Genomic DNA, 12,246 nt, shown 5'->3' with positions numbered 1-12,246 from the left:
ACACGAGGTTCACGCAGCCTCTCCAGGAGAAAGCAAAACGTAAAAATTCAAAATGGAAAGTTTTTATATTTAAAATACAGTTAGTTAGGCAACATCACTCACCATTACGACTGTTTAATAGTTCTATAAACAGTTCAATGAGCAAATACAATAATATTAGCTCACTTTTTTGGTGGAACCACAGCGCATCTCAAAGCAACCATCCGATTCATTGCTGAATGATTCAGTGTTTTGAACGAATCGGTTGAGTCAAAGTATCATTAGCTCATGCATTAACATCTGATGAATCTGACGAATGAACATCTCAATGACTCCCTCATTAAACGCTCACTACTGGCACCTACTGGCGTTTTAATTTTGTTTAAAAGTATAATTTCCACCATTTCTTGTTTGTATATTCAAACATTTTTTTTTTAAGAATCTCATAATTTAATGTAGTTGTATTTTTCAGTGTAAATTATTTAATTTGATAATTTGATATAGATAATAACAATCACATTATTATAATTGAATTTATAGATCAAATGTAAGAATTTGAAATGAAAGTTAATGAGATTAGTGGGAAAATGGCCTCTATAAAGGTAAAAAAAAAAATATTGCCCTTGGATAAAATATAAAAAAACATGCAGATTTATAGCCTATGTCACAGCTGATAGAAAACCGATGAGAATATTGCATTAGAATAAATCATATTTTCAAAAAAACAAAACACGCACACACATAATACATATATATTTCCATTGTCCTCATTTGTAAGTCGCTTTGGATAAAAGTGTCTGCTAAATTACTAAATGTAAATATATATATATATACACAAGCTCGATACCATAGAGCCCCCACATAACAAATCTCAATTTAACCCCTGGGTACATGGTATGTGTGTTGGAGCAGGGTTGGAACTAAACTCAGCAGGGCTGCGGCCCTCCATGAACTGAGTTTGACACCCCTGGGATAGGCCTAGAAATCTCAAACTAGTTGTTTTTAATTAAAAGGAATCAGTTATTTAGAATAATAAGACATTTGGGCTGTTACCAGGCAAATTAAATCAATATCAACAAAATGTATCTTTCCAATGCGGAGGAAACACAGAAGCTTCATCTGAAGTGGCATTTAGATGTATTTACACACTGTTTAATGCAGGACATGAATGCATTTAACCTGCAGTTACAAATGCAGAAATAATGTTTTGATATATAAGACATAAAATGTTGAATACTCATTTGAAATTATAAAAAAATAAAAATAAAAAAGATACTTTAAATGTGAAATTAAAACCGCCAGTAGGTGTCACCAAGTCCCTGTTAATAAGTGAGTCATTTAGACTGAACCAAATCATTTAAACAGTTGATTCATTCAGGAATGAAACACAGTCATGTTGCTCAGTGACGCAAAACAGTGCTGTGGCTGTGTTTGGGATTATCTTTGTTGTCGAAATAGAACAAAAAAGGCAATATGGTGTCTAAAACGCAAGTCTCTTAATTAACTTCTTGTTTATTGAACTGTTGTAAAAAAAAAAAAAATCTATATGTAATCATGCTGATTTTTGGAGAAAAATGGCACTCTTTGTGTGATATTGATTTACTATATATATATATATATATATATATAATATATATATATATATATATATATATATATATATATATTCTGCCCCAGTGATATATTTTTGCCCCTATATCTTCAATTTTGTGATCATTTTAAATGCATTTTAACAGACTGAATCACGCAGTGAAAGAACGCACTCTAAATGCGTGCTAGACTTCACGGCACTCTGTAGGAGTGTTTTATTTGGGTTTTGGCTAAATACTGATAATGTTAAATCGCATATCGTTAAAACAACAATTACGATATTAATCGCAGACGACATATATCGCACACCCTTGCACCACTGTCTTTTTGGCTAATTTGTGCAAAACCTTTTGCTAAACTGCTAAAGCTTCACTTTAACGACCAATGCAATAATGCAAGTATTTATACTTACCTCTACATGCTTGCGAAGGGTTGATGTCGATATTTATAAACTGCTAGTTTGGTCTCCCTAGGCAAACACAGCTTACGCTGCATAATAGTGTATAAACATGGCCAGGGGTTCACTTCATTTCTTTCGAGTTCAACTTCAGCAGAATACGACGGGGTTTGGTTTTCAGCTGCGTCTGCACCATTAACGCCTGTCTTGTCCGTCTGCATCTTTCTTCTGATTTTAGCGCCAGTTTGTTCTCCTGCCCATTATTTACTGCAGTAGTTTCCAGGGAGCGATTTTTTTTTACTCAGTAATTAATGTGTTTTAAAATGTAGCGAAGTATACTTCAAACAAAATATACTTAAGTAAAAGTAAAATTACAGATTTTAAAAATTACTTTAAAAAATAGAAGTACACAAAAAAGCTACTCAAAAACGCGAGTAAATGTAATTCGTTACTCTCCACCTCTGGAAATGAGTTCTCTTTCACTGCTGATTGTGTTTCAAAGACTTAAAATCATAATGCTTAAAGGGGTCATCAGATGCAGAATTCACTTTTAGATGTTGTTTGAACTGAAATGTGGGTAACACTTTATTTCGATAGTCCGCCATTGTTTTGATGCTGGAGCAGAATTTTTTGGATTACCTTTGTTTTTGAAGGGAATGGGCCCCCAATCTACCTAAATGCGTCTATGTTCGCGCAAATCATTTGTGATCCAGTTTCACCTCCAGAAGAAGGATTCTTTTTTTTTTTTATGAATTTTGCAAATCGCCTTTCCTAATAATGTGCTAGTTAGAAAGTTTCACGATGAATGCGGCTAAAGTTTACAGTCTCTCAGAGAACAGCTCTTCACTCCATGGAAGAGAGGGGTGGGGCCAGCAGAGCTCATTAGCATTTAAAGGGAAATGCACCAAAACGGCTTGCTGTAAACAGAGCTGTTTTTGACATGTTAAAAAGGTGTTGTTTTACACTACCATTGAGTAATTTTAACCAAAGTATGTTATAGACTTTTTTATTAAGACCCTAAAAAATCATATCAACTTGTGGAAAATGGGCATCCAGTGACCCCTTTAAAAACCAGTGCAAACTGTAGCACAGCAATATCATGTGAGCATTTAACCGCGATTGAGACGATAGTCCAAAGTCTCTACCGGCTGACAAATTTCCCGGTTAATCATGTCTACCGGTATATCGCTCACCCCTAGGTGTGTGTTGAAGTGCAGGTGAAGTGGTGGTTATTGTGGGTTGAGTGTCTCTCATAAGAACTTCTGTCTGTGTCTGGAGTGGAACAATAACACTGCTTACAAAATACTGTGAAGTACACTGCATAAAATCAACTAGGGTTGCACGATTTGGGGAAAAATAAAAAATGCTGAAAAAAAATTGTCGGAAAACCGCAGGGAGCTGTTAAAGCTTTCCCTAATTTGGTTTATAGGTACAAGTTTGGGAAGATGGTTGGCGCTTATTGTGCTCCCAAAGCCTTGTCATAAGAAACCTGAAATCAATATGCAGAGATGAGTTAATAAAAATGCAACATAATTCTTTTTAATTTCAAGATGATAAGCTATTTAATTTTGATTATCAATATATCTTAACATCTGGCAGTCTTTTATGACTATAATGACTTGTGGTTCAATTCATCACACTGGAGATTGAAGGTCAAGTCAAGCGCATTGCATTGTGGGATATAATAGTGCTCTGTTATATACTGCATTTTGGCGAATTGGGTGAGGCAGGTTATCCAGATACAGACACAGCCTATGTGCACAAATGGCTTTTTATCCAAAGAAACAGAAATCAATTAATGAAACAGCTAAGAGAACTAAATGATCTACACACAGCTGATCACCATTAAAGCCTCTTTTCATCATGTTTGTGAAATGAGATCATCTGAGGACTATGACATGAATATTACCAAAGGCGATGTGAACAAACAGACTCTTAGAGACCGTCTCATAAACAAGTAAACAGCGAGGGTCTTAAAAATATCCTGTTAAGTCAAAAGAAATCCAAAAATATGAGGATGAAAATCATTAGGGATGTTTCTTAAGGCAAGCAACACTATTACTATCGCTCATACATGAGGTTAGAGAACAAACCCATAACCCTGCCTATTCAATCTGACATTTGTGCTCAAAATATGGCTGCATGAGTTGAAAAAGTGAGACTGTGATCTGAAACCATCTCATATTGCTGCTGCTGCTGAGATATAAAACAGAAATCATACTGAAACAACAACTCTCATGTTAAACAGGGTGCACAAAAATTGCAAACTAACAAGCAAACACCTCCAAGACGACTGAAAACATTGTGTGATTAACCGCAGGCTTTTATTTCATCAGTCTTCTGTGGTTTAACGATCGCACCAGGCCATGTTGTGATTTGGATTTTATTTCAATTCAATCGTGCAGGTTGTTAGTACTTTTCTAAGCGATCAGATTTTTGACCGCAGATGATAAAATTGGTGAAAAAAGCCCACAGACTTACAATGACTGAGCGACCCTAACTCTACAGAGAAGAATATAACGCAGATTGTGAGGTGGCCTCTTTTGATTGGGGCCAGTAAGCAACCACCCAGAACACCCTAGCAACCGCATAGTGATGCCCTGGCAACTGCTTCCAAACAGGCATCCACTGATATTTATTCAGAAGGTGAATTAGTGCACTTAGCAATACACAGCAACTTTAACCCTCTGATGCTACTTTATCATATGTGATACGCAATATGATATTTGTTATAAAAGATCTCATTGGTTTACATTACAATAATTTTAAGTAAGGGGTGTTTTATATGCAAAACATCATACTGTGTAAGCCATAAAAGCCTGATGTGCCAAATATGACATTCAACAATAAACACATCTGCTTTTTATTTATTTATTATTTTTTAATTTTTGTTGCTTTTTTTAAATATTTTGTCTAAAAGTTCACTAAACTGTTAAACTGCATGAAAAAAATGTGACTATTATTTCATATGTCAGGCTTTACAGAGTTGAAAATGCTGTAGCACTTCTAATACTCTAATAAAATCTTCAAGGTGTTGTGCTCAAGTCATATTGGAGCTAAAAATATATGATGTTTTAAAGAGTACAGAATCCTCTTTAAATCCGAAAATAAATCAAGGAGCTGATAACCTGACAAAACCATAACTTCAAAAACTCTAAATAAGGTTTCATTGTGTCATACAGAGATGGCAATCGTCACGTCAGTGTTGTGTGATGTTGGGTCATGTGACCATGCAGCCTTTGGCATTTGCTGTGCCAGAGAGCCTGTCAGAGTATCTGTGACCCCGAGCCTCATCACAGGTGTGACATTACACATTCCATGCTAGCCAGCTATTTATGGACGTTACTTCAAAAGTGTGCACTCGCCATGTGGAAAGACACACTTTCATGCTTTCACACACAAACAGAGGAAGCATGGCTATGAAGCAACTCTGAAAATTGATTTACTTTTCACTTTGTGTTGGTTTTGATAAGAAAAGCGCTACAGACACCATTACACTTAAAGGTGAAGTCAAGTGTGCAATGTTGTGGCATTTGATTGCTTTCAAAAAGCCGAGAATGCCACAGTGCCACAAATTTACGCTTTTCTGGAAAATCAAACTATGAATGGCTTACTCAGGCTCTCTTCTAAAACCTAGAGAGACATCTATCTAGACATCATCACATTTATATTATATATAACATTAGGGCTGATCCACATGGTGGGATGCAATATTATTCTCCCCTCTATGGCATTATATTTTGGGCCAATTCTATTTCAAATATTACACGTATCCTCTGCAGATTTGTTGATCCCAAAATCTATTGTGCCAAGCTTAGTGGGCATAAAAATCCTCTAAAACAGCAGACAGAATAACTCAGTAATTCAGTACTAAAAGTTATCAATAAAAATAGTTTATTCATAATAAAATCTAGTGTTATGAAATTATTCAGATTTTTATTGCCATTTATTTTTTTTATTATTATTTGATATTTGCATTATCTTGCACTGGTCACACGCCTCCACCAGCTTTCATGCTCAGGGTTGCCAGATGTCAATACTGTAAATGCCCCAATCAGACATAGATCTATTTTCTGCCCAGTGTTTTGCTTAATTTTCCCAACCTGGCAAGCATCCTCAAGCTCTCTCTGCACCGATGGTCTGAAAACACAGACAAACATGTGAGTTAGAGTTTCTTGATCTCCACTGAGATATTCTGCTCAAATGATAGTGTAGTAAGTACAGACAGTGTATTCTTCACAAGGCCAATGTGCTATAAGGGCTATAGTCTAAATCAAAAAGGCAGGGGAAAAGCAACATATGCTACAGAATATGCAATACCTCAGGGGTTTGCTGCACAAGTAACCATTAGTCTGTTTTGCTCAGGACAGTAGAAGAAGCTGGCCTCATACAGAGGATAGCAAGTCCCAGCAAGAAGCACAAGTCCAAGCAAAGGACCTCAATTCTTGTTAGAAATGAAATGCTCTTTCAATAAGTAGACATTATTGTATTCTTTCGATGCAAAAGAGTGTGAGATATCAAACGTAGCCAAGAATACATCTATGCTGCCTTCAAAAATCAGCCAGATGAAGAAATCTTCATCGACAGGACGTTATGCAAAACTGGATTCAGACGTAATTTGATGTCTTCCTCCTACCTTCGAAGCAAGAATTGTTCAGGTTTTGGACACTGTTGTGTCTCAGAAAGAGGCACTTAACACACAATAGCTGCAGGTGTGCTGCAACACGACACCTTCGACCCCCACACTACTTCCCAAAAGCAAGTCTGAAAACCTGAGAAAGCTGTGCATGAAACTCTGCAGTCACTATATGACCTATCAATTTATTTGATGTGCACTGGCACAAGAAGTAAATCCATCTGACCTCATTAAACACAGTGTGTCCTGGTATTGAGCGAATGAACTAAATATATCACGGCTCTGTAATTTTCTACGGCGTGACGGGATACTACAGATAATAAGAGCAAGAACTATTGGCTCTTTTGAGCAAAGCAGTACTCTGAAATTCTACAATACTCTAATCATCACAATAATATGGTTTACCCAGACAAAACAGCATGTAATCACCAAAAAGGGCTAATATTTCAAATCCTCTGGTTACTTTTCTTCTCTGGTGTTCACTCACATATAAACTCAATCAAGTAATAACAAAAGCCTTATAAAAACAGTCCACAGTGACAAGCGGATGTAAAGCGTGTCGGTTCTGTGTACACTACAGCATCTTTAGAATTTCATGAAAGAGCTTCTTATCTTAATAGAAAGGACACTTGAGCTCAAAAGACAAATGAGAGACACACCCACTCCTGAGTAAATCTTGAGCTTTCTTAGCCGCACAATGTTAAAACAACACAAGGGCTTATGTCATTTCTGGCCTTCACCTGTTAGTACACTGCGGTCCTGTACGCGATGGAACTGTGCACGACCCCGAAGCAGGTTGCATGTTCCAGTCTCACATTCACAGGCCTATTTAAACATGCGCATTAGGGTCCCGTTCAAAAGTACAAGATTAAGACATTTTGAAAGGAACCGATTTAATCTGATCTAAGATGAAACGCTCTGGTTTACAAGAACACCACTACAAAAAACCCTTCTGCTTGTGTGTTATTACCTTTAATACCCAATTAGCCAAGTATTGTGCCACACGTTCTCAGTGCTTCTTACCTCGAAACCCAAAACAAACTAAATTCCACAAAGTAACTAGACACTAACCTAGACGTCAACCATTAGCTGTTTGTTTAAGCGCCTGACAAGTGATTTCTAGATTTTAGATTTATATTTTTATAACAAATGTATACAGTAAATAAATCATTACTGCAACAATGAAAACATAACATGCTTTATGGAAAAAATTATTCATTATTATTATTATTATTATCCAATATTTGTTTTAATTGCCCCATATTAATAAAAAAAATTATTTGTCTGATGACTTACACATTAAGCGATTTTTAAATGATTGTTTTATTTCTGCTATAGATTTATATTAAAAAACAAATCATTTTGATGTATTTAAAATATATTGTTCCCCTCCTTATATAAAGGTACATTGAGTGCTTTGAATTATGAGTAACTCATAGTTTGACAATCAACAGTTTCAATATATCTTCCCCAGCACTGAGCCCTTCCAACCCACTCAGTCCTGCATAACATACATTCAGCATGAGCGTTCACTATAGGGCTAAAGAGAGACATTTAGCATGAGAGAAACAAGAGGCAGACAGTCTATGTGAGATCTTTTGTTCTGAGAACAGCTCCAGCAGTGTTACTGTATAACTCTACAGAGCTGGACGTCACTTCCAGGAATGTTTCCACTAAACATCAATTTTATCATTGTCCATAGTTCCCACTCTCTAGACTGCCTGAATAGACTACTGACAAGCGCAGTAAAGAGCACAACAGACATGGATGGCTTTTAGTATTGCTTTGAATTTTATGGATCTGTACTTCATAAAAAGTGCAGCTCGCTTCACATTTTTAAACATGGAATATTCTGGTGATGATTCTAGAGGAAGGACATTCAGAGCATCACAGTTTCCAGTGCTTTTAAAGGCATTGTCACATGTTAAAAAGTCATTCTTACAGGAAGAACTAAAACCGGATTCAATGAGGCAGAATGTGTCATTAGCTTATTCATATATCTTTAATATATATCTAAAGTTTATACTTTTCTTGACTAAACTGTTCTCTAAACTCAAGACTTCATGTAGATTCCTTGTTAATCTCCCTTAAAGCAAAAAGACTGCTTATGAAAGATTCCTTCCAGACAGTGTTGAAAACACATACTTCAATGACAACCTCATTGTAGATGTAACATAAACTAAAGCGCATGACACTATATACTGAGTACATACACAATACATTGAGAATATCACACTGGTTCGGATGTGATGACTTGTGTTGGGACTCACAGTGAGAGAAATATGAGGTTTTAAACTTGAAAAATGATTCCTTTCTGTGAATCAATTCGATCTGTCAATTTTAATGAACCAATTCAAAACGCGATTTATTCCCATCATAACTCAAAAAAACATTCCCACAGAGTATTTTTCATGCATTTCAATGTCTTAGTAAAACTATATGTTATACTATATATAACTAAGCATTGTTAAAATGCTGCATATAAACAAAATGATTAAATGTCATTCTTGGGTTTTTGTTTTGTGCAACTGACTGTGAAATCATTAATTATTTTAAAGTCATTTGTAATTACATACTCAACTAGTGCCAAAAGGGTGAAAAACACTGAGGTGTATTCTTTACACCTTAATTATTTTCTAACTGTGCTTGTTGGCACCCGGACATGTTTATAGTGACCAATAAACTAGCTCTGATAACCTCTGGCCTCAAGTCAAACACTCCTGACAGCCAGAACAAAAGCGTTTTTAACGAGACGTGGCCTACACCTAGATATATTCCAGAAAATCAGGAATGTTTGGGTGTTTTCAACTGTTTGCATCAATCCACTAAAGCAATTTAAACTTCATTTTTTCAAAACAATCATGGCTTCTGATTAATAATAACTGTTTTGCCACCAGGGTTTTATGCAATGTTAAATGTTAACAAAAGTGTAGTATGCTCTGTAGAAAATAAACAAATCTAAGATAATAAATATAAGAACTTATTTATCAAGCATATTGCCTTGAGAAAGAAAAAAAAAAGAATCAGAGTGTCCCTTCATCATATGACTGCAGCAGCTTCACACACACACACACACACACACACACACACACACTGTTGAGCTTTTCCACAGCTGACTGTTAGCTTATGATACTCAACAGCTGATAGACGATCTGCTGCTCTTCTTGAGCTACAAATCACCAAAAACCACACATCAGCTTCACCTGAATACTCAACACTCATTCAATGGAGAAAAATGTATTTCCGTGCATTTATATATTTCCCTAGACATGCATGTTGCAGACACAGAGGCTGACTGGCAGGATGATGCTGAGAAGAAAATAGCATCCCTAAGCCAGGACTAATGATCCAAATGGCTGGAAGCCACTGTAAGTGCATGAGGGGAGATGCATTTAGAGCAGTCACGATGGATGGGACAACACCACAGACAGATGTAGACTACCAATCAAATCAGAATTTCACAATTAACAAACATCTAATACAATCATCTGAACACACAAACAGAACAATTTTATTTGTTTATTTATTTAACAGGGACAATACACTAGGCGTTGTTACACACAAACAACCCATGCCGTGTACATAGGGCATATAGCATAAAGCTAGTTTGCATCCCTCATCCCTGGTTAGGCTTTTACATAAAATCAAAACAAGCAAATAAAAAACAAGCACAATCATCACAAGAAACAAAACGAGTACAAATAAACATATATATATATATATATATATATATATATACAGATAACTGTGTTGTACACATTGTCATACCTGAACCCATATTATCTACCAATATTTCTACTCGATCTGTCAAATAGACAAAAATAAAGGGGTTTTGTCTAACTGTAACAAGTTTATTAAATTGGTCACATCAGGTCGGCAAATCTGCTACCAATTAGGCTAAACGGTGTCTGTTCAGTAAACAATGAAACGATGTGTGTATTAATGCAAGCATGAATCACGCTGATGCTGACACCGTTAACCGTCTCTCTGCCGAAGCAAACATGAATTCAACAAGCGGCCAAACCGGATTCATTCTTTACCTTTATATTTCTCAAGCACGTCCTCGTACGCCTGGAGATACTCCAATTCGTCTGCGAGCATATACGGAGCCGGTCCGTAGCGGGCCATTGGCGGAGCGGTCAAGGCTGGTCATTTACCGGCCGCACTGGCGAACTGAAGCCTGACCGACCAGCGCCGCTGCTCCGTTACCGGCGACGCCCTGCGTCCCCTCCCAGATCCGCCAACCGGCCAATGAGCGCGACTTCCTCTGCCGCTTCAGCCGCGCATCTCAGCCGTGCGCCGGTGAGAGGTGGTCCGCGACTGTCCTTCACTGTCTCCCAGCAAACGCCCAATAGGATCTTCAAAATAATACCAGTTTTCACGATATGCCGTTTTGCGTGCTTATTTTACGCGGCTACTCTTCCTGACACTGTTCATGTGTGGTGAGCATTCATCTGGAATGCTATATATATATATATATCTATCAAATGTCAGAGTACATGAAGGGGATAATGTGTCATGCACAGTCATCCTCTATTTTAGAGGCACACGCTGGTGGTCACTGCTGCCATGTGTCTGCAAGCGTGCTCTCCAAGGTCCTAAAACCGGAGGATTGCCGTCCTCGCGTTTGCAACGGGAACATGATGGCGCTGCGCTCCACCGACTCAACTCTCTATTACAGGACAACATCTTCCCAAGCAGATGCCGACCAATCTCAACTTTTATAATGGACTAAACACCATGCAGCTCTGCCTTATATTAATGTTTCTTTTTTTACAATGCTTCACAAGTTGTTTTCTTTGTAGGGTAAAGCCTAATGTGTTATTATCATTCTATAAAACCATTAAAAGAAAAAAAAATTCATCATAGAAATAAATATAATGCCAATAACTGCCAAATGATGAACTGCAGACTGTTTGTGCACTCAGGGGAACAAGGGTACAAAATCTGTCAGTGGGCCGGGACCCCATACTAACATGTACCATTTAGATATCATTTGTATGCTATGAATTAACATGTACCTATAAGATACTAGTATGCATCTTTTAGAGGTAAATATGGTACAAAAGTCTACCTTTTGAAATGATACCACCCCAGTCACAGGGTGTGTACCTTTTTTTTCTGAGAGTGTGTACATAGGCTATTAGGACAGATAGGTAGATAGATGACAGAATAACAAATATTTTTCCATATTATTATGACATGTCATACTGCCGTCTGGTTCTCATGTTGAATAGGTCATAATGCTACAGAAGCCTAAGAGGGAATGTCCTCTCATTCCAGAGCAGGGAAACATGCACATCACAGACTGCTGATTCATCTTTCAGCCTTGAGCTTTTAAAAACAACCCTGACATCCAGCTACCAAAACAGTTTCACAATGCATCAGAGGCAACTTAAAGCTTACTCTTTTTCTTATGATGATGACAAAGATGATGATGACCCGGTGGTTTCAGTGCAAGACATTTAAAGCACATGATCAGGACCACCCAGACAACTTAAGTTCCAATGCCTTTTTTAATAGGCTGCTTAACCATTTCTTAAATCCCAAACTAAGTTAATTCTTCATCGTTTGTTATTTATCCAACTCTGCATTTACACGTGTAGTGCACTGACTGCTGCTTGATCAAATAGCAAACAACAGG

At 37.0% G+C, this 12,246-nt stretch overlaps 1 protein-coding gene across 1 annotated transcript in view; it reads right to left on the bottom strand.

Annotated features, from left to right (window-relative positions):
• Positions 1-12,246, bottom strand: part of dst (dystonin) — a 168,406-nt gene that overhangs the window by 148,640 nt on the left and 7,520 nt on the right.

Source organism: Onychostoma macrolepis, chromosome 13, assembly GCF_012432095.1.
Source record: "Onychostoma macrolepis isolate SWU-2019 chromosome 13, ASM1243209v1, whole genome shotgun sequence".
Classification (NCBI taxonomy): domain Eukaryota; kingdom Metazoa; phylum Chordata; class Actinopteri; order Cypriniformes; family Cyprinidae; genus Onychostoma; species Onychostoma macrolepis.
The sequence above is the reverse complement of the archived record's forward strand: the minus strand, read 5'-3'. Positions and strand labels throughout refer to the sequence as shown.